The sequence below is a fragment of the Eubalaena glacialis genome, chromosome 6 (genome assembly GCF_028564815.1).
Source record: "Eubalaena glacialis isolate mEubGla1 chromosome 6, mEubGla1.1.hap2.+ XY, whole genome shotgun sequence".
Lineage (NCBI taxonomy): Eukaryota > Metazoa > Chordata > Mammalia > Artiodactyla > Balaenidae > Eubalaena > Eubalaena glacialis.
Window position 1 is genome coordinate 126,520,835 of NC_083721.1, and position 22,799 is coordinate 126,543,633.

Sequence of the window (22,799 nt, forward strand, 5' to 3'; positions counted from 1 at the left end):
AAGTAGAGGAAATTATGGGAACTCATAGAGTGATACAACCTCTTTGGAGGATGATTTGCTCAGTACCTATCAAAAATCTTAAAAATATGCAACCTCTGACTCAACATTTTTTCTTTTGTGGATTTATCCTAATTAAAGAAAGATCTGTGGGAAGATTTTAACAAAGAATGTTTACCATGGCGTTGTTGATAAGAATGAAACATTGGAAGCAGTGTGATAAATGAGTATATTGTGACACTCTTGTATGGTGGTATTCTATAGATATTATAAACTAAGCAGTTTATTAAGTTCAAAAAGTTAAACCAGCATATACAGTATGATTCCCCCCTTCCTTTTTTAGAAAAAGAAAAATATGTAGCATAGAAAAGGACTTGATATATGTATGTAAGACATTAATTATAACTATTTCTGGGTGTTTGAATTATAGATGATTTTAAATTTCTCCTATGTGCTTTTATATATTTTGTAATTTTTCTGCATTGTACATGTGTAGTATTTTGGACATCATGTAAAAAGCTATTTAAAAACAAAATCTTATGCCTCTATCAAATTAACAAAGACTTTCTTAAGATTATGACCTGTGTTGGCAAAGGTAAGAAAAGTTGATTATCTTCATTTCATATCCACTTCTTGTTATCCTATTTATTCTTTTCTTCTTACCTACTTCTATTAGGAGTGTGAATCAGTACACGCACTCTGCGAGAAAATTGGTAATACCTATCAAACCCCTTAAAGTAATTTATATTCTTTCACCCAGTGGAAACCGTTCTGGGATTTTGTCATTAGAAAAGAAAAAGATTTGAGTGTAGAAGTGCTTATTACCTAATAGTTTATTATGGCAAAAATATGGAAACTGTGGAAATATCCATTTATAAGGAAATAAAATATGATACATCCACACAGTGGAATATTATGCAGTCATGATTGTGTTTTAGAGAATATTTATTGAGGTTTGATAATCCTCTTGTTCCTTTTTAGTCTTCTGGTCAGAATGGCATTCATGATCCTGATTTTTTTTTTTTTACATCTATATTAGAGTAAAAAACATTTATTGATAGTTGTAATGTATCATTTTATAGATGAGGAAACGGGGGCTTGAAAATGTTAAATGAGGTGCCCAAGTCATGTGGCTAGTAAGTGGCAGAAGTAAGATTTTTATTAATTAATTTATTTATTGTCCGCATTGGGTCTTCGTTGCTGAGCCCAGGCTTTCTCTAGTTGCGGCGAGCGAGGTCTACTCTTTGTTGCGGCACGTGGACTTCTCATTGCAGTGGCTTCTCTTGTTGTGGAGCACGGGCTCTAGGTGCATGGGCTTCAGTAGCTGTGGCACGTGGGCTCAGTAGTTGTGGCTCATGGGCTCTAGAGCTCAGGCTCAGTAGTTGTGGCGCATGGGCTTAGTTGCTCTGCGGCATGTGGGATCTTCCCGGACCAGGACTTGAACCCATGTCCCCTGCATTGGCAGGTGGATTCTTAACCACTGTGCCACCAGGGAAGTCCTGTTGTATACTTTTTAAATACACTGTGTATATATTTTTAGCTAAGTTTTCAGTTCACAGCAAAATTGAGCAAAAGATACAGCTGTTTCCCACATACCCTCTGTCCCCACTCCTATGTGAGTTTTTTTTTTTCTTTCAATTTTTAAAATTGCTGTAAAATACACGTAACAAAATTCACAGCCTTAGTCATTTTTAAGTATGCAGTTCAGGGGTACAGAATATATTCATAATGTTATGCAGTCATCTTTAAGACAGTTGTTTTAAAGTCTTTGTCTGATATATCTGCCATCAGGACTTCTTCAGGGACAGTTTCTGCTGATTTCTTTTTTCCCTTTGAGTTGGCCATAATTTCCTGTTGTGATTTTTCGTTGTTGAAAACTGGGTGTTTAAATCTAATAACGTAGTAACTCTGGAAATCAGAATTTCCCTCGTCCCCAAGGTTTGCTGTTGTTTGTTAACTGGCTTTGTTCATTAAAAAAAAAAAATTGTTGTGGGCTGTCACTGTGCCAAGGATCAGCCTGAGGTGTAAACTTAAGGTCTGCTCAGGTCTTTTCTGAGCTTTTCCCTGGGCGTGTGTGGTCACTTTCTAATTTTCCCATATATGCAATGTCCTAGTCTTTAATGTCTGGCTGTGGAAAGGGTAAAAAGAGAAGTATGAAGGAGGGAGGGAAGGCCAGGAGTCCTTTCAGTCCCCTGGAAGTCCCTTCAGCTGGAGGGGGGGGGCTGGCGGGGGGTGGGTGGAACGATGTGAGGAGGTACAACAGCAGTGCTGCCCACTTCTTTGTCTGCACCTCTGTGAGCAGAAGCCGCAGTCCCCAACCAGGACACACATGCCTGATATTTGGAGACCGGGCCCTTTTTGCCCACCCTGGCTCCCACATGCTGTGTGCAAACTGCTCCAGCAACAGTGTACAGCTGCCAGCCACATGGCTGGGGTTGGGGGAGGGGTAGCTACTACCGCACCATCAGCTATAAATTGACCAAAATTAGCTGAAATTTACCATCCAAGCCTTCCTCTGGAAGTTGCAAGACTTCATTAGACTCCAGAGTTTCAAAAGAGTTGTATGAGACAGATTCTGCCAGTGCAATTGTTGCCCAGGTGAAGAGACGGATTCCTGATGCTTCCTATTCTGGCATCTTCTCAGAATCCTTTTTCCAACATGAGTTTTTAGGACAGAACTGCAGCGATATCTCTGGCATGTTTGGGAAACCATTACAGAAAATTGTGGATTACTAATGGAGAGGACAGCTAGTTGATGGTAATTAGTAATGGAAAGTTATTAGTTATAAAAATTCATCTGGGTCTAATCATTAAGAGCCTGGAAATCAGGCAAAAGCAGATAAAATTTCTTCTGCTGTCAGTGGAGTTCTTTTAACAGAAGGGAAGCAACTGAAGGTATTTGATCAGTAAAGGACACTTATTCATTTATTTGTTTAATAGGTATTGTTTGAATATATACTGTGTACAAGATGGTTTTTTAGACAGGAAGGGTACAGGGATGGAATGGGAGGGCTGGAGAGCCAAAAACCTGTTGTGGAGGAATTCACAGACATGTAACTTACAAAGGAATATGATGTGGGAATAGGAATATGGGAACTTAAAATAAGACCAGGTCTGCTTTAGGGAATTGGGAATATCTTAATTGAGGAGGTAACATTTTATGGTTTTGGAGGAATACTAGTTTACCAGGTGAAGAATATTGAGAGCTTAACAGTAAGGTCATGGGCTGCTCAGGGAATGGTAAATAATTCATGCCTCTGGAGTTGTGGGAAATAGACCTTGAAAAGCAATTTGGGATCCGATCATTAAGGGTGTAGTGTGATTTATTTGATGAGGGAACCATCAGATTTTTAGGCAGGGGAACTGAAATGATTTTCTTTATCTTTTTCTCATCTGGAATAGTTTAATTGGCATTAATGAACTAATATTTGACATAAAGAACAATACTAGATTTTAGTAAGCCTTTTGATTATATCTACTCATTGAATTTATATCTCTAATTAATATCCATAGACTTTAAATGTGTGGACTTTAAGAAATTAAGAACTGGATTAGAATCATAGTTCTACCATTTTGTAGCATTTATACAAGTTATTTGATGTGGTAAACCTCCATTTTCTCATCTGAATAATTGGGCTTCTTAGTTTCTGGGCACTATTGACAGGGGGGAAGTAATGAGATTTCTGTTGAGTGGGGAAGAAATCAAGTGAGACTCTCCACTGGATGTAATGTAGTCTGAGTGTACTCTGAGGACTGAGTGAAGGCCATAAAAAAGGTGTGCATTTAATCTATAAGAGACAATTAGTTCTAAATAGGTTTTTGTATGCTATGCTTAAGGATTTGGAGAAGGGAACCACTGAAGGTTTTTAAGCAGGAATCCATATGATCCAGTTTTTCCAAACTGCTTCACTTGTATCCCAGTATAATTATTAATAGTGTGCACCCTTTAACTCTCAATGGTTAACCCAGTGTGGATAATAAATTTTGTGGCCAGTCACCTTCTAAAACAAAAATACAGTAAGAGCAGAGAGCCGTGGTTGAGCCATTTAGAATACAAGTAATGAGAAAAAAATAAAAGGAACCAGCCTAGAAGGTTGGAGTGAAACGTTTAGAGAAGAAATAGTCTTTACAAAAATCTTTACAAAAGCCAAGAGAGGATAATTTTAATGGTGTTAAGAACGTGAGATTTGTGAGGTCAGCAGGGTCCAGTTCGCAAGGTTGTGGAGCATAAGCGTACATTGATTTACCAAGTAGAGCTCCTTGTCTACTCTAGACAGTACAGTTTCATTTGGGCACTTGCAGAGAAGCCAAATTGGGTTGTTTCTTTGAGGCTAAGGACTATGCCCTTTATTTTTATAGCCCTAGTGCCTAGCACAGTAAGTATCATGTAGGAGGCACTTGGTGCATTTTTTTTAAGAATTGAAATATAATTAATAGTTTGTAAAAAGGTGAGAGAGCAGCTATGGATATCACACTTTAAAAAAATTCGGTCAGACGGCAAGGAGGATGTTTTCAGTTGGGCAGCAGTTAGAAAGGAACGATCTCTGCATCTTAAACGTTAAGATGAACTCAGTGAAGAGGGAAAAATTAAAGTTTCTGAAAAGGGAAGGAAGTCTGAAAGCTAAAGTTCTTGCCGCTTAGGGAAGAGTCTGTTATTGCAAAGTGAACAGTGTGGCCTTAAAGAGGTAAGTGGATAACATACCCTCACCTACCCTCCAACCCCACCCTCCACCCCCGCCCCCAACCCTTTGATGATTTAGGAATATTCTAATGAAAAGAATACAGACATCAGAGTCAGAAAACCTAGAGCTAAATCTTGACTTTACCTTTTACTAGATTAGTGGCAAATCATTTACTCTCTTATATTTAAATGATTCAGCTAGAGATTTTAGTGGCATCTGTGAGATGCCTGGAAACCCCTCCACAGATCTCTTCCTCATCTACCTAGCTACTACATTTTCGTGATTATGTCCTTCTGGCCACAGTTGATTGTTCCCCAGCACATCATCGCTCTGACAGCATTTCACTGGCCAGGACGAGCGCCTGACCCAAATTCAGCCAATGAACGTCTTCCTGGTATGTTAAGGCCCAGGCTGAGAGAGGGTTAGTGGAATCTGTAAGATATAAAACTAGTGACACGTCAATGACCATGTTTCCCACCAGCTGAAGAATACTGATCTGTAGTGAAAGAGAATGATGCTGGCGTGAGAGAAAAATCAGAGGTAAAAGAAAGGAGTCAGACAGACCCAGTCCTAGCAGCCTGAGAGTTCCTGAGACCCTGCTGCCCCCTGACCCTCCTAGTTTGTTTCTCTAACCTTTTCTTGCATTCGGTGAGCTAGCCAGTTGAGCCAACTAATTTCTTTTCAAGTCAGACTAGTGTGAGTTGAGTTTCTTTACCTTATAACTCAACTAATACCTGAATTTGGGTGAAGTGTTGACTCCAATGCTCATGCTTTCTCCACTGTAACATATTCTTTCTCTAGGGCTGAAAATCTTAGGTCTAAAGTTCTGTCCCTTCCTAACTTGTGAGGGCTTTAGTGAACTATGTCTGTCCTCTCTAGCGCCTTTGGTTTCTTCCCTTTCCATAGATCCTTCTCTGAGGTACTGGCAAATGCCTCCCTCATCCTGGAAAGCCTTCGCCTTGATTCATTCGGCTCCGCTAATTCAGCTGTGACTAAAGCACGCAAAGGGATTTTGGTAGAAGATAAGTTTAGAAAGGGGCCAGATTGAGGAAAATTTAGACAGCAGTCTTAGGTCGTTTGCTATTATTGTCTAGACCAGAGATGTTTAATAGAACTTTCTGTGATGATGGAAATGTTCTGTATCTGCAAGCTGTTAGCCACATGTTGAGGACTTAACATGTGTCTAGTGCAACTGGGAATTGAATTTTTAATTTTATTTAAATTTAATCAGTATAAATTTAAATAGCCATATGTGACTAAGGCTACCACTGTTGATAGTGCAGCTCTAGCCATCAGGAGGTCATCAAAAGGTGTATTTCTTATTTCTTTTGTTTTGTTTTTTAAATCAGGGAAATGATGTGTGTTTTAGAAAAAAAAAAAAAAAAAACAACTGGAAACAATGTGGTCATTTGGATGGTGAGGAAGAGGCAAGAATAGAAAATCACTTTCTTTTCAGGATGATGATGCCTGTAACAAGGATGGGGAATGTAGGAGGGTGAGCTGCTTTGGGACAGTAGACGTGGAGCTCAATCCTGCATAAGTTGCATCGACGTCGTGGGACTTGTAGACAAAGATGTCCAATAGGCCATTGCAAATAAGAGTTTAGAGCAGAGAAGCCCAAGACTAGAAGTATACATTTTTGTAGTCGTCTACATAGAGGTGATAAAGCCATAGAAATGGGTAATGTCCTCCAAAGAGGAAATATAAATCTTGGAGAAAGGAGCATCAAGGGCAGAACCTTGAAAGATGTCTACATTTAAAAGGTAGAGGAAGAGGAGGTGCAAAGGTGAAGTTCACTACAGTCACTATGCTATACATTAGATTCCCAGAACTTATTCATCTTATAGCTGGCAGTTTAGATTTAGATTACTTTCATGTCTTAGCTATTGTGAATAATGCTGCAATAAACATGAGAGTGCATAAAAAAATACTATATGATATTTTTAAGAAACCAACACTTACCCATGCGAGGGGTAGCAGGAACTCTTTGCTTTAGGCATAGCCCTCATCAGGGAGATTAGACATTTTACTTGAAAATGTGAATAAGTATGTCCCTCATGATATGGATCTGGTAGATAGTTATATTTAGCAGGCATGGGGCAAGTAAAAACTATTATTGTGCTATCATAGTGTATTTCTGCCTATAGAATCACAAGTGTATCTGTAAAATATGGTTAATCTTTGGTCAGATGGCCAATAGACATAGCAAACCCTAGTCCAAATAAGTTAGCTTATAAACTTGGGGAAGAGAATGGCTTGTCCCCTTTGGTGTTTGCTAGATAATCAGTAGTTGTAAATAATATAATGCTTAAGTAGATTTTCTTTCTTTCTTTTTTTGGCAACTCTGTGCGGCTTGCAAGATCTTAGTTCCCTGACTGGGGATCGAACCCAGGCCCCCTGCAGTGGAAGTGCAGGATCTTAACCACCGGACTGCCAGGGAATTCCCTTAAGTAGATTTTCTATCTAAGATTAAGGAGAAATTGTTTGGGAGAACCTACATAAGATGCATTTTATTATGCCAGTGGGAAGACTCATGAACTTCCCCACAATGTGTCGTACACTCATGAAGGCATACAGAAGGTAGTGATCAAGCTGCCTGCTGAGAAAGGCTTGGGAGTAGATTGAAGAGCAGCGTTAATGAAGAATTTGGGAGTTGAAAGGGGGCACTGGCAAGGAAGGGAAACAGGGACAAGGAAACATGGTAGAGAAAGGCTTAAGGTCAGACCTCTGGAGCAGACAATAAGGAGCAGGTCAATTTGCTGCCTAGCTCAGTGCCTGATACATAATAGGTGCTCAATAAGTATTTGTTGAAGGAAAGGTGAATGATGGTTAGGGAGAAAAAACATTGCTCCTGCAGGACCAATGGAATCCTACTTTGGGCCCATGTTATTTTATTCATTACTTGACCTCAGTCATCACAATGTCTTCCTGACCTTGGGTTACTGTTAATTTATTGTTAGAATATATGCTAACTATTCCAGGTAGAATATTTGAACATGTAAATCACCGTCCAGCTCTGGGTGCAGGGGAGGGGATGCTCTGCCTACTTCCTACTACTAGAAGTAGTAGGATCAGTGTACCTGAGTATTAGAAAGTTTAATTTCCTTTTAAGACTGTAGCAGAGTAGGTATGACAATATCTAGCCCCTGAATATCCTGGCCTTGGGTGACACGGGCGATCACTTCTGGCTAACCTCACAGGTTAGAGGTATGTGCTTATTTACTCTGTGTGGTTTCTGGTAAGGCGATCAAGAATGGTGAGAAGCAGGATAGGGAGATTAAAATTATTTCCAAATGTGGATATATAAACAGATGTAACCATGTTAGATTTTAATACACAAAACTGATTGGATGCTGGGTAATTTTCAAGTTTCTTCTTTTTTTATTCAAAATTCCTCTGAAAACTGATAGTCCACAAAACCTTAGTATATAGAATTTTAACTGTTTCCTTTACTCAAATATTATAGTGACCTCATATTTGATATTGAAAACAGATTTTAGAATCTGAAAAGATACAGAGCCATAGAGGTTGTATTTTCAATTTTAAGCTAATATGTACTTGCAGCTCAATTTAATTTATACCCTATGCTATATTATTTTTGACATATCTCTGTGTGTATATAAGTGTAATATGTGGTACATAGTCTGTTTACAAAGAAAAACTTGACTAAGAAAAAGCTCTCTTTGATCTGTTTCATTCAGTATATGTTTATTGGGGTGTCTAACAGGCTCTGTTTTAGCCACTGGGGATACAGCACTAAACCAAGCGCAAGATCCTTGCCCTGCTGGAGCTGTTGTCAAGACATACTTCCAGAGAGGAATGTTTCAGATTAGGTGGTACCTGATCAAAGGAGGAAAGGTACCTTATTCATCCAAGAGAGTTACACTTTCAGGGAACTGAGATATAAACCACTGAAGACAGGGATTTTCATTTGGCTTTTGTCTCTTGTGTTCACTGCTGTATCCACAGAGCCCAAAATAGTGCCTGGCTCATATGTCTGTTGATTGAAGCGTTTATTGTTTTGAATTTGTATAATCAGAGACATGTACTTTAATAAATGATCTTTACACCGAGCTGGTTGAAAATTTTATAGTCTCCTTTACCTTATTTTTATGTTTGTTACCTACTTTTTGTTTCTCTTGGTGCCCATTGTCAGGATGCAGGAACAGCTTATTAATATTAATAATTAGTCATATGGTAATCTGATATTGCAAAGGTTAGATTTGGAAAGGAATCTAAGAGGTCATCTTTTGTTCAGCTTCCTGCCTAGGAAAAACCGAGTAAGATAATTAGGTATGTATTTTTAATTAATCATTTAAAAAACTAGGACAACATAATTGGGTTCTCTCGAGAAAATGGAGAAAGGTACTTAACCCTAGATACAAAGGTACTAACCTGAAAAAGTTAGAACTTCTGACTGTGTGGGAAAGTGAAAAAAATTCGAGCACCACTAAGCTGTTCTTTGTTGATATCAGAAATGGGCCTGTCATTCATTTTGGCATTGAAGCATAGCCTCCTATCTCAGGGGGCAGAACCAGGACTTTTTTTTTTCCTCCCAGAGGAGCTGGACAGTTATTACAGGTTGAAAAGCCTGACTAGTTTTTCAAGAGTTTCTCCTTTTTTTTTTTTTTTCCCCCTGAAACTCATGGTGCTTTTGCTCTGCTTTCAAGATGCACTAAGGTCTCCTGCTTTGTGACTGCTTCGGAGCCCGCAAATACCCTGACATGTATAATTTGAAATATGCAGGTTTCATGAGTAAGTTCCATCTTGGTTTTTAGCCAGTTAAAATTCAAGTTATTTTTAGAAAAATGTTAGGGTGGAGTTAGGCATTGTATTGTTTCACCACTTCTATTTTAAGCCTATTTCTAAAACAGTAAGACCTGTACTTTGTTCGTTTTTAAGTGTCTTTGTTGCATTAGACAGTATTCATATGTCTTTTAAAAGCCAGTAACGAAACTATTTTCTTGAGCATCTTTTTAGTTTTACTGAGAAGTATTTTAAATTGAGTGTTTCTGAGCTCGATTGCTCATGTCTGACACAGTCTCAAGTTTCCACTGAATGGTAACAAAGACTGTAGAGTGTTGTTGGTACTGCAGTGAGAGGCATGCTTCTTTAGACCAGGTAAGAGAGATCATTTTGTTTCTTACTGCTGGGTGCATTTTTACAGGGTTTATTTTATATTCTTTCAACAGCAGCAGTGTTAAATTGATAAATAGCCAGGAGCACGCTGAATTCAAGACGTCCTTGCTTGTTGCAGACAGGAAAACTACAGGGTATGGGGGTTGGGGTGGGGGGGGAGGGGTAGAGTAAGCTTAGTTTATCACTCAGTTACTTATATAAATCAATTGAAATATAAAGATAATTCTGGAGCTCCATTTTCTCCGTGCAAGAACTAAAGAAGCAGTTAAAGAAATGAATAATATTAAAGGTACTTCGTGGTTCTTACTTGTGAGTGCAATTCAGATGTGAGTTTTTACTTTCATTTCTTTCCAGTAGTTAATAAAATAAGCTTTGCCTCTAACTCTACATTTTTTTTTCCATTTATGAAAACTTTGAAATTGTCAACAGCAAAATATGCTTCCTCAGGATCTTTGAAATAAACCTGACACTTACAAAAACATTTCAGCTTTTATAGCTGTTTCATTCTCCTTTTTTCCTAGTACATTTTTCTTAAAAGTATTTGTGCTTTGAAAATGTCAGCTGTATTCTAATGAAGCTCAGGCATTGTTTGCTCATAAAGGGGCCGGTGCATTCCACTGCTTTATGGTTTATTATGAGGCACAGTGTGAGAGTTTGGGTGGCACCATTTGGTGTCTGCCTCTTGGGGTAGTGACTGCCATTATGTTCGCGTTGGATTGGCAAAGAAAATATAGCGTGCAAGATCCTATATGAATCTGGATCCTGTGAAGAGAATCTTTACCATAAACAATAACTGCGTGAGCCTGGAATGTGTGACAACTTGAGCTGATCACTTCAAGTATACTCTTGAAGCCTGCATTTTAGTTATAATTAATAGTCTCCCAGTCACATCTCTGGTTTTGTGATGTATGTAATATTTACTCATTATTTGAACTGTAGTAAAGTGAATATCTCTAGATAAACTATGACATTTTAAATGGACACGGTACAATTTTCAATCATACATTTACTTTTAAAAAAGTTTGAAGGAACTTAGTGTTGGGGGGAGGGGGAGTGGGAGAGGAGGTCAGGCAGAGAGGCTTTCTTTCAGTTGGGAAAGCCCTGATGAAGAGAAAAAGCAACAGATGTTTCTTCTGTTACAATTGAGGTTGTTTCATTCAAAATTCACAGTAGCTGTAAACGGGAGGGGCGGCCATAAATCTGACTTAATCAGTGAATAAAGAAAACTTAGTCATTTCAAATTTATTCTTTTACATTCAGGATTTGAGAAACAGTATAGAGTAACATATTCTGAGTAACATACTTTTTTTTTTTTTTTGTAACATACTTTTTGAAGAGGCTTTCCTTAATCTTAAAAATTTTATGTGTAATTAGTGGAAATGTGAGAAAGCTAATTTTAGTGCCTTTAAGTGATGGAGAAAATGATTATTAAGTCATAAAGAATATTAGGGGAAAAAGCGAAGCCATTATAAAATATATAAGGAATACTTAGGTGGCAAAAGTTTGTAATTACACAATAGGTATTAAGGCTCAAAATGAAATTGCAGTATGAAACATCATTTGCATTTAGTGAGAGACTATTTTATCTTCAGTGTGAAGCCATGAGACTTATTTCTAAAGATCTTTGAATAAGAAATGTGGGAGAAATACTTTGAGTTTAATTGAAATGATGTGTTGCAGTTTCCCTCTTTAAAAAAAAGATAGTGAGGTTAGAGTAAGCTAATGGAAAGAGGGAAATGTTTATCTGCTGAAAAGAATAAGAAGGAAGAGCTTGGACGCGATATGCATGTAATGAAAGCAGTCAAAAAATAGTTTTTTAATTCCTGGAGTTCATAATGAGTAAAGTAAAAATCTGTCCTTTTACAAGTAACACGTAGAGAAGTTCTATGCTCCCATATACTGTGTGTTTATATACATTACAACTTTATGTATTTCTTAAAGTTAGCTCTTAGAAAACCAGTGCTGAGCGCCAGATCTTTCACATATTAGGCACTTACTAAAATTTTGCCCTACCCTACACTGTAAAGTTAGTAATAACATATAATAGCCAAAAAATTCTTTGAACCGTAGTTCAAAATTTGCATATTGAGCAAATGTTAAACGATTTTCTAAATGTTTAGTTGGTCTAAGGAAAGGACTGGTAAAGATAGCAAGATTCAAGGAGGTTATTAAAAATGTCTCTTGCTCTGAGCTAGGATCTGTGGGCTTCCCTGAAGATTTGCTTTGCTTCAAATAATGACAATAGAATTTAGAGATTTCAAAACTTTTCAGATCATTGTTTGAATTAAGATTGAGTTTAAAATCGATCTATGTACATTTTGCTTTTTTAAGGAATAGCAATATGGAGCAGTTGAATTTTTTTCTAAGATAACCAACTTACATGGAGTTCAAAATGGATTTACCAAGTTATAGGTTTGATTAGAGTAAGAACTTTTATAATTTTGACCAAAGAATGTATAGTTTTGATGGAATAGACAGCCCTAAAAAAAAGTTGGTGACCTCACATGTGATACATAACTTTGACAGCATCATAGATTGCAGTTATCAAAAATGTGTGTCAGCGGCTTCCCCGGTGGCACAGCGGTTAAGAATCTGCCTGCCGGGCTTCCCTGGTGGCGCAGTGGTTGAGAATCTGCCTGCTAATGCAGGGGACACGGGTTCGAGCCCTGGTCTGGGAAGATCCCACATGCCGCGGAGCAATTAGGCCCGTGACCCACAACTGCTGAGCCTGCGCGTCTGGAGCCTGTGCTCCGCAACAAGAGAGGCCACGATAGTGAGAGGCCTGCGCACCGCGATGAAGAGTGGCCCCAGCTTGCTGCAACTAGAGAAAGCCCTAGCACAGAAACGAAGACCCAACATAGCAATCAATCAATCAATCAATAAATAAATCTTTAAAAAAAAAAAAAAAAAAAGAATCTGCCTGCCAATGCAGGGGGACACGGGTTTGAGCCCTGGTCCGGGAGGATCCCACATGCCACGGAGCAACTAAGCCCATGCGCCACAACTACTGAGCCTGCGCTCTAGAGCCCATGAGCCACAACTACTGAGCCCACGTGCCACAACTACTGAAGCCCACGCGCCTAGAGCCCATGCTCCACAACAAGAGAAGCCACCGCAGTGAGAAGCCCACGTACTGCAACGAAGATCCAACGCAGCCAAAAGTAAAAATAAATAAAATAAATAAATTTATATTAAAAAAAGTGTGTCACTTATGATCATAAATGTAGGCATGACAGTACATTACAGCATCAGCAACAGCAGTGCAGAAGTAATTGAGGCTGTTAACCCTTCAGTTTAAGAACAATCTACTGGCTGAAAGAAGACTTCTAGAGTGAAGTACCTGTGGTTCCTGCCTTATATGTGAACTCTTTAGCAAAAACTGATGTCTGGGGGAGTCTGAGCCTTCCCTATTCATTTTTCTCCAATTCAGAATACCCAGAGAGTGACTGATGTAGCATTCTCTCTGCCTTACATATTTTTATGCAATTAGAAACTATTGATGGTGACCTAGAAATCTCTCATTTCTGGTGTGGAAGTCAGAGGGAAGATTTGCTGGACACCTACATTTTTCTGAAAAGAAAACCTTTTACGCTGTTGTTTAGGAGCAGGTATGAGTGTTGTGCCTTAAAGTGTATTATGAGCTAACTCTGTTTTGCAAGTGGCTCCAGGAACCGATGGTGTAATAGCATTCTTCCTTTCTACCAAGTTTTAAGCAACCAGTTTTCAAGTGAACTTTTGGGTCTTGACTCTAAAGCTGGAGATCATCAGCAGGGGTCTTTGTTTTCAGCATTTGGCTCTCTCTTGCAAAGTTTGGCAGCTCTCTTGGCAATTTCTCTGACAGAAAGATGAAGAGACTTCTAACTGAGCACTTACTGTGTGCCAAGTAGACCCAGTAGAACTTATTTATAAAAGTTTGCAGAATCTTTTAATGGGCAAGATTTTAATACAAAAGAGTTTGTTGATACTGGTGTCTAAGATTTCCTACTCTTGACAGTATGGTTTAAATGTAGCTTCAGTAATCGCTCTCAGTGGAACATATTATTGAAATAAGTTTGTAACAATGCAATTTTGAATGAGCTACTTAGCATGACATATAGAATATAATGATCCCTTTTCTTATTTGCTAAGGAAAAGAACTGCCTTTGAAATTCTGATTCACAGGTCGTCTTTGGTCTTTTTGAATTTGTGTCCTAAAGTTTTAAATTTATTTTAAGAACGCACCTTTTAAACTCTGGATCTGTCTGCAGTCATTACCACCTTTTGTAAATATTAGAAAAATAGCTTCTCTTGACTGTAAACTTGAAATGATTTATTTGTTAACACTGTCTGGGGCAAGTTACCATCTCAGAGGGTTGTGGGCTTCTTCTTGAGAGTGATTTCCAATTCAGTGCCTTTGGGTGTTCTAATGCTCATCAGTTCTGACCCTTGTGGTTGCACCCAGCTGCGTTGATCTACTCTAGCCATTCAGTGGCTAGATAAAATACCAGATAAAATGTGCTGCTTTCTGTTCACACTCTTTTCTAGGCGTGCAGACAGCGTCTGTGTGCCATCTGGCAGGTGTGTTGGCTGTGGTGATGGTGCTAGAAGTAGTGGTTGAAAATAGGCTAAACATTGAAAAGATAACAACATTTAAGAACAAGAGACAAATGATGAGGATGATAATAATAATATAAGGGTCACTTGGCCCTTTCTCTTTTTAAAATGAAAATAGAGGTAAGTGTAGTAGAAAGAGTCTACTTAGACTCCATTACTTCCTTAATTTGAACAGAGAGGAAAGGGACACTTGCAGCAGTTTGTCCCAGTCTTGCTTGATCCTAATAATCATCTGAGGCACTTGTTTAAAATATGCATTCCCACCTGGTTTCTTTAGGTGTTTAGTGGAGCCCGGAAATATGTATTTTGAATAAGAGGGACACTGCCCTCTCCCACTTTTGTTCACCCCCTTTGTATCCTATGTCCAAGCACATTTGGTAAGAATTACTGGGAAGGCTTGGAAGAACCAAGTTGTTTGAGGCCATATGGTAAACTAATTCAATTATTAATCAGAAGATAGAGTGTCCAAAACTGAGAAATTCTAATTAAGGAGGTGGAAGAGAAATGAGAAAATTAAGAATTAAAAGACGTCCTTGTCTGAGCAGGGTAAATAGAAAAAGGACAAAAGGACATGTTTTAAATAAAGATAAAGAAGCCAGTGAAGAAGCAGAAGGATCCAGCCTCTAGATGAGATGCATGTTTTTGGATGGACATCGACAAAGTATTGAAAGGGAAGGGTCCTACAAAAGAAACCCAGTGAGAATGGACTAAATGATTTCTAAGATCTTTTAGCTTTGGGGTTTGACGAACTAAATGAAAACAGTTATAATATTCCAGATACTAGAGCTTGAATTAAGGAGTTCATCTAAGAAATGAATAGACCCTGTTTAAATCCTGACATGTAGGAAGATGGAAAGAGAAATGTTTTTCTCCTTTCAAGTTGAAGAATCCGGGGCATTTATGGTTCTGGATACCAGAGAAAGAGGGAGCTAGCTAATTGTTTTAAAAGGTGTCCTCCAAGTAAAAATGCTTATCAAAGCCAAGAGAAAAGACTTGATCCTCTAGGGAAAGTATGTAGGAAAGACTGACATAAAAGATTTATTGACCCATTAGGAGTATGCCCTGAGGGCTGTAGAGCTGTTTTTTGTTATGGTCATTTCAAGGATCCTTTCTGTGGTTCTTTGGAAAGATTCTGGTGAGGTGGTCCACTGTGGGGAAATCCCAGAAGTCCTGTGCTCTGACAGCTGCAAAAACATCCCGGTTTTGGCTTCCATGCCTATGATATGTAGGAATGTGCATTGCAGATCTTCTGTCTTTATCTATGCATTAAGGATACTTGATTTCCATTTTGGAACCACATACAGAGAGGGAGGTTCTAGAGGTCACTTTAACCATTATACTTTGGAGATATTATGAACTTTTATCTTCTATTTCTCTCCCTTCCCATTTGCAGTGATATTATGGTCACCCACGTTAAAAAGTTTAGTAATGGATGGTGGCCTTTGGATTTAATCTTGGCAACTTTGGTGAACATGATTGAGTACAGATGCAACAAAATAGAACATAACAGTGTTATAGGGTGCATGTAGGTAATGCACATTATAGTAGCTAACCTATAAATAGAATGAAAACGAAAAAAAAAAAAATCTGAGTATATTTAAACAAAAACGAATGAAGTCAGAGTGACTGCAAGGTTTATTTACCTTCAGTTCCCATTCCTGACATGCACCTTATACGTGGATGTGCTGTATTTTACTATCTTACAGATTTGCTGTTTCCAGTTGGATATGTTGTCTTTTCAAATTAATTACGAGCAATTAATATGCGTTTCATTTATGAAGATAGTGCTGTTGATCTATTGGGCCTGAGTTATTTTTCAAATAAAGGTGGTAGATATCCCCAGAGCCATCATATTGTTCCCCCTACTTTACTCTCTCTTCAGGGACATATGTTGCTTTCTAGATGGCCGGCTGAAATTAGAAATAGACTCTGAAGGTTGTAGAATCTTTGCTCTTTGCAAAATGAATGGGCCTATTCCAGAATCGACCTGTGACTTGACCTCATTAGTACTGTATTTGAAACTGATCGATAGTCCTTTAAAACAGTTATTAACAAATAATTAAAAGGTAGTGTGGGAAGGAAAGAGATGCTTGACACTTTTCTTTTTCTGAGTCTCCTTATTCTCTGTTTGAAATGTTAATTGTGAATGAAGTGAAGCACATGATACTGTCACATAAGTAGGCAGATCAGTGGAGCAAATAGAAAGTCAATAAGGTAGACTTTCATGTTAGCATGGGGGAGGGGGAGTAGATTACTCATTAAAAGTAGCCATTTAGGAAAAATAAATTGGATCATTCACTTCTCACATCAAATAAATTCCAGATGGTCAAGGATGTAAAATTTAAAATGAAGGCATCGAAGTATTATAAGAAAACATGGGGGATGTTTAATACAGTCTTTAGTATGTAATGAATGATAATTAAATTCAACGAACAGCATATCCAACTGGAAATACCAAACCTGTAAGATGAGTAAAACATAGCACACCCACGTATAACATGCAGCTTCAGGGTGGGAAGCGAAGATAAATAAATAAACTTTGCAGTTACTCCGACCTCCTTTATTTTTATATTTAAACAGACTCACAGACCTTTTTAATGACACTACAGTCATAAAAGGAAAGAACTATGAGATTGACAACATTCTTTTAAAATGTGGAAAGAAAATCATATATAAAAGCCAAAGACAAATGTCAAATTGGGAAAAATATTTTCAGCAGGTATAACAAAGAATACTCTTATTCCTTCAATATTTAAAGAGGGTCAACCAATAAAAAAAAATCATCAACAGCCAATAGAAAGTTGGTCATACTTCTCAGGAAGGAGAATTTAGATGACTTTTAAACGAAACACGTCAGTCTTATTCATAATAATAAAACCAAAATAAAATCAATGTGAGATACTATTTTTAATCTAAAGATTGACAACAATAAAGTTTGATAACACACTGAGTTGGTAAGGATATGTGGAAATTAATACATTTCATACATTTCTGAACAGAGGGTGAATTGGTACAGCCAGTTGGTACAACCAATGTGTGTAAAGACATATGTGTAGCCATTGCAGTATTATTTGTAGTAATAAAAGATGTTACTGTTAATAATGTTTGTAACACTAAAAGCTTTCCATTATTAAGGGACTCAGATAAGCTGCTAGAGCCATAAAAAGTATTGCATAGCTAACGAAGTAAATATTGAAGCAAAATTACATATGTATGTACGTAGGTATGGAAAGACATCTAAAATAGATATAATATTGTTAAGTGGTAAAAAAGCAACATGCAAACCATATGTGTAAGGAAAAAAGGATATGTATGCATATATGTTTGTATATGCCTAGAGTATTTCTGAAAGGTTATATATGAACTGGCGCCAGTAGCTGTCACTAGGGAAGGGAATGGTTAGGTGGTGGTGGGGGATGAGAGGAGACTTAGTTTAACTGTATACTCCTGTCTCCGGAATTTGTATCACATGCTTCCATGCAGGCATTCATGTATTTGTGCATTCATTCATTCATTCATCCATCCCACAAATATTTGTTGAACTCTACTATGTCCCAGGCACTGTGCTAGGTGCTGGAGATACAGCAGTGAATGAGATAACGAATCCCCTGGTCTTATAGAACTTAACATTCTGAGAGTGGGTGCTTGTATGATTATAAGCAAGTAAATATAAATTTGCAGTACATCATATACATATAAGTACTCTGGTGGAAAGTCATAGTAAGTGAAGAAGTGCTGATGTAGGGTGATCAGGCATCTCTGATACACTGACAACTGAGCAGTCTTCAAGGAAGCTGGGGAATAAGGCACGTAGATATCTGGGGGAAGAAAGTTACCGACAGAGGAAACTTTTAAGGACAAAGGCCACGAGGTAGAAATTTGCTTGTCATGGTTTGAGGAACAGCAAATAGGCCTGGGTGAATGTAGTGGATTGAAGGGAGAGATTTGACAGCTGATGAGGTCAGAAAGGAGGGGTCAGGTGACACAGGGCTCTGTAAACCATCACACAGACGGAGATGCAAAGCCCACTGGAGAGTTTCAAAGAGAATTACTCCACAAAGCAGGATCACTCTGACTGCTGTGTGATGGTAGATAGAGCAGTGCTGTTCAGTAGGATAATGTAAGTCACATAATTTAAAATTTTCTAGTAGCCACATTTAAAAAGGTAAAAAGAAACAGGTAAAATTAATTTGAATGATAGATTTTATTTAATTCAGTATCCGAAACATTATCATTGAACATGTAATCAATAAAATCAAATTTTTAGAGAGTTAGGTTTTGATTACTTAACCTTGAAAATCTGTATTTTACACTTAGAGTACATTTCTGTTTAGATGTTAAATTTTCAACAATTGAGGTGAAATGTAGTACTACCAAAACAATAATGCTGTTTTTAATGGGAAAATATTTTATACTGCTTCAGTTTTTAAATTTAAATTCGTTAAAATTAAATACGTTTAGAAATTAGGTCCTCAGTTGTACTGACTACGAAAGTCGTGCTTTATAGCCTCTGATCTAGTGACTACTGTATTGGGAAGCTTGGGGGTAGTTCTGTGGGGTGAGGTGGGCCTAGCGCAGGACGGGTGGTGAATCAGGAAGATATTGCAATAATTGAGTCTAGAAACGGTGACTTGGATCATAGTGGTAGCAGTGGAGTGGATGAGGAGTGGTTGTATTCCAGATGACATTTTATTTTATTTTTTGTAAACATTAAATCATTTTTTTTAAGATAGTAGTCATCTTTTCTTTTAAAAAAAATTTATTTATTTATTTATTTATTTTTGGCTGTGTTGGGTCCTCATTTCTGTGCGAGGGCTTTCTCTAGTTGTGGCGAGCGGGGGCCACTCTTCATCGCGGTGCGCAGGCCTCTCACTATCGCGGCCTCTCTTGTTGCGGAGCACAGGCTCCAGACGCGCAGGCTCAGTAGTTGTGGCTCAGGGGCCCAGTTGCTCCGCGGCATGTGGAATCTTCCCAGACCAGGGCTCGAACCCGTGTCCCCTGCATTGGCAGGCGGATTCTCAACCACTGCACCACCAGGGAAGCCCAACATTAAATCATTTTTATTGTGGGTATGGATACAGACGTATAGCAAAGAACTAAGTAAAAATTTAAAAGAAGGACCACCATCATAAATGTAAACCAGCAGTGTTCTGACACAGCCACCTCTTGCTACATAGATTGTTCGGGGTTCTTTTTTTTTTTTTACATTGTCCATCTGCCTTTTTTTTAGTATATACAATTTTTAAAGGTTATTTTCCATGAACAGATACTACAAAACATTAGCTATGTTCCCTGTGTTGTACAATACATCCTTGAGCCTATCTTACACCCAATAATTTGTGCCTCGCACTCCCCCACCCCTATATTGTCCCTCCCCTTCCTCCCCACTGGTAACCACTAGTTTGTTTTCTATTCAGGATACATTTTTAAAGATAGGACCAATAGGATTTATTAATGGCTTGTATGTAGACTATAAGAGAAGGTCAACAGTGATGTCTTTTGGTCTAAACAGTTGAAGAATGGAGTTGACATTTAATGAGATGAAGAGAGAGATGGGAGAAGGAGGTTTCCGGCTGGGATGGGGAGCAGTCAGGAATTATATTTTGAGTATGTTAAGTTTGAGATACCTGTTAAACATCAAAATGGAGATATTTGAAATGACAGTTGGATACATGAATCTGAAGTTTGGGAGAGAGGTTTAATCTGGAGAAAGATACACGGGAGCTGTCAGACCACCTAGTGAGGAAGAGTTGACAGAGAATAGTCGGAGGACCGATGTAAGGGGCTCCCGAATGTTTTTAGAGAGGAGGGTCCAGCCACCAAGACTGAGAAGGAGAAACCAGTGGGTTTGGAGGAGAACCAAGAGAGAAGGGAGGTTTGGATGCCAAGTGGAGAGTGTTTGAAAAGAAGGTGTGTTTTTAAAAAGTATCAGATACGGCTGGTACGTTAAGGTTAAGTTGAAAACTGAGAATTGACCATTGGATTTAGCAACGTGGAGGTGATCTTGGCAAGAGCTGTTTCAGTGAAGTTGAGGGGCGGGAATGGGAGTGGGTTAAAGAAAACAGAGTGGAGAAGTAGACACAGCAGATGTTGACAGATTTTGTGAGTTTTGCTGTAGAGGGCAACAGAAATGAGTTGGTAGCTGGAGAGCTGTGTATGGTTAATAAAAGTTGTTTTTGTGTTTTGTTTTTAAGATGAAAGAAAAAATGCATGTTTATGTGCTGGTAAGAATGATCCAGCAGAAGGGGAAGGATTGTGATGATGCAGGAAGTTTTCAAAAGAGAAGGTAGCTGGAGGGATGTAATTTAGACAAATCCATGAACTACCTGTTTATAAAATAAATTTTAAAAGTAGATAGCAGAAGGTAACAGAAGAGGAAAGGCAAGAGGGTTGTATAATCTGTAATTAGCTTCTTACTAATAAATAATGAAATTGCCTAGGTCACTTTTTCCCATTTTTTAAATTAAGGTATAATTTACATGTATATAGTATAATTAACCCTTTTTAGCCTAGAGTTCTCCGAGTTTGACAAACACATACATACACCACCACACGTAGGTCATTTTTTTTAAAAAATAAATTATTTTATTTATTTATTTTTGGCTGCGTTGGGTCTTCGTTGCTGCGCGCGGGCTTTCTCTAGTTGCGGTGAGCGGGGGCTACTCTTTGTTGTGGTGTGTGGGCTTCTCATTGCAGTGGCTTCTCATGCTGCGCAGCACGGACTCTAGGCGCGTGGGCCTCAGTAGTTGCGGCACGCGGGCTCTAGAGCGCAGGCTCAGTAGTTGGGGCGCACGGGCTTAGCTGCTCTGCAGCATGTGGGATCTTCCCAGATCAGGGCTCGAACCCGTGTCCCCTGCATTGGCAGGGGGATTCCTGACCACTGCGCCACCAGGGAAGCCCAGTGTAGGTCATTTTTAAACTTATATTTAGGGCTGTAAGTTTAGCTTGTCCTGTGAAGTTTGGACCCTGTATATATGGGATATACACTACTTCTGATCTGAGGTATTTATAAACCCATAAAATAAGCATATTCTTTCCTGTAATAAGTTACTAATTAGGTTCTTCTGGGAGAATGTGATATAGGCTTGGGTGAAGATTTTCCCCAAAGCTTATTCAGGCCAAAAATAATTTTTCCCCCAGAAGGTCAGTACTGTGAAAAATAATTTATATTGGCTTCATGTAGACAAACCACAATTATTTGACTGAATTTTTCATTTTAATTGGACATATTGAAGGTGATTAACTATAACTGAAACCCCCCAAAGGATTATGAGTGAAAGAAATCTTTGGTGTCTGGAGAATTCTAATGGAAAACAGAAGGATTCCAGTTACTCAAGATATCGAAATAAAATTTGAGCCGAAATTTTGTGCCTGTGCAGGGTTTGGCATAAGTGTTAGCTTTTCTTAGCCCCTTTCCTAGGTGATCGATCTCATTTTAGTTAATTCAGGGAACTGCCAGCACCAAAATCCAGGCAGGTCTTTAAAGTTTTGTTTTTAATAAATACATCAAGTGCCAGGCATTGGCTTTTGGACAGTGTCAGGACCCTGTTGCCACGGAGCTATGAATTAAGGCCAGGTACTTAAGAAAAATTGTTTAGGCTTGGTTTGGTTTACTCCTAATGTGGCTGAAATTTCAGGAGACTGGATGTTTATAACCTATTTAAATGTCCTTTTGAGCCCAAAAAATTATATTTCTGCTGCTGAACCTAGTTGATTTGATGAAAGCAAACTATGTCTAAATACGTGGCTATTATTTCTGGATATTACAATTACTGAAATCCCAGTAGAGCCCCTTTAACTGCTTCTAAAACAGATTTCATTTGTACTAATTCTAAAACACAGATACTTCATTTATAGATCTTCACCTTGTTTCAGCAGCTGTGGCTGATTCTCTGTCACTGTCTTTTTTTTCCTTCAGAATGGCAATAGCTTTTCACATTATAAAACAGGTGCATGCATGTTCATAAAACTTTATTAATGATAAAGTATAAAACAAAGTAAAACACTTCTCCATACTACTCACTCAGAGCTAACCTCTATTATTGTTATCTTGCCAGACTCTATGCGTATGTAAACTTATGTGTATATGTAGTTTTTAAGGTAAATGGAATCATACCATTTAATCATCCTCTCTTATAATGGGAACATTCTTCCATGGCAATACATACTTGTAATTTTTTTAGGGACTTTATAATATCCCATCATATGCATGTACCAAAGATGTTTAAACATTTAAATTGTTTCCGGGGTTTTGCTTTTATCCACAGTGCTGCAATCCTAGGACATGTGTAACTGTTCTTATCTGCTTAGATTATTAGGGTACACATCCCGCAGAGGAATTGCTGGTCAGAGGGTATACCCATTATTAACTGAGATGTTGTTGCAGAG

General features: G+C 38.3%; 1 protein-coding gene across 4 annotated transcripts in view; it reads left to right on the forward strand.

Moving 5' to 3' along the window:
• Positions 1-22,799, forward strand: part of TFDP2 (transcription factor Dp-2) — a 158,582-nt gene that overhangs the window by 81,578 nt on the left and 54,205 nt on the right. Inside the window, exon 1 of one of the 4 annotated variants that reach the window (XM_061194593.1) lies at positions 9,718-9,800. The exons of the other annotated variants lie outside the window; for them this stretch is intronic. The gene's annotated coding sequence lies outside the window, so the exon portion shown is untranslated. Of the gene's footprint in view, positions 1-9,717; positions 9,801-22,799 lie in introns of those variants that run through there. 4 annotated transcript variants of the gene reach the window in all.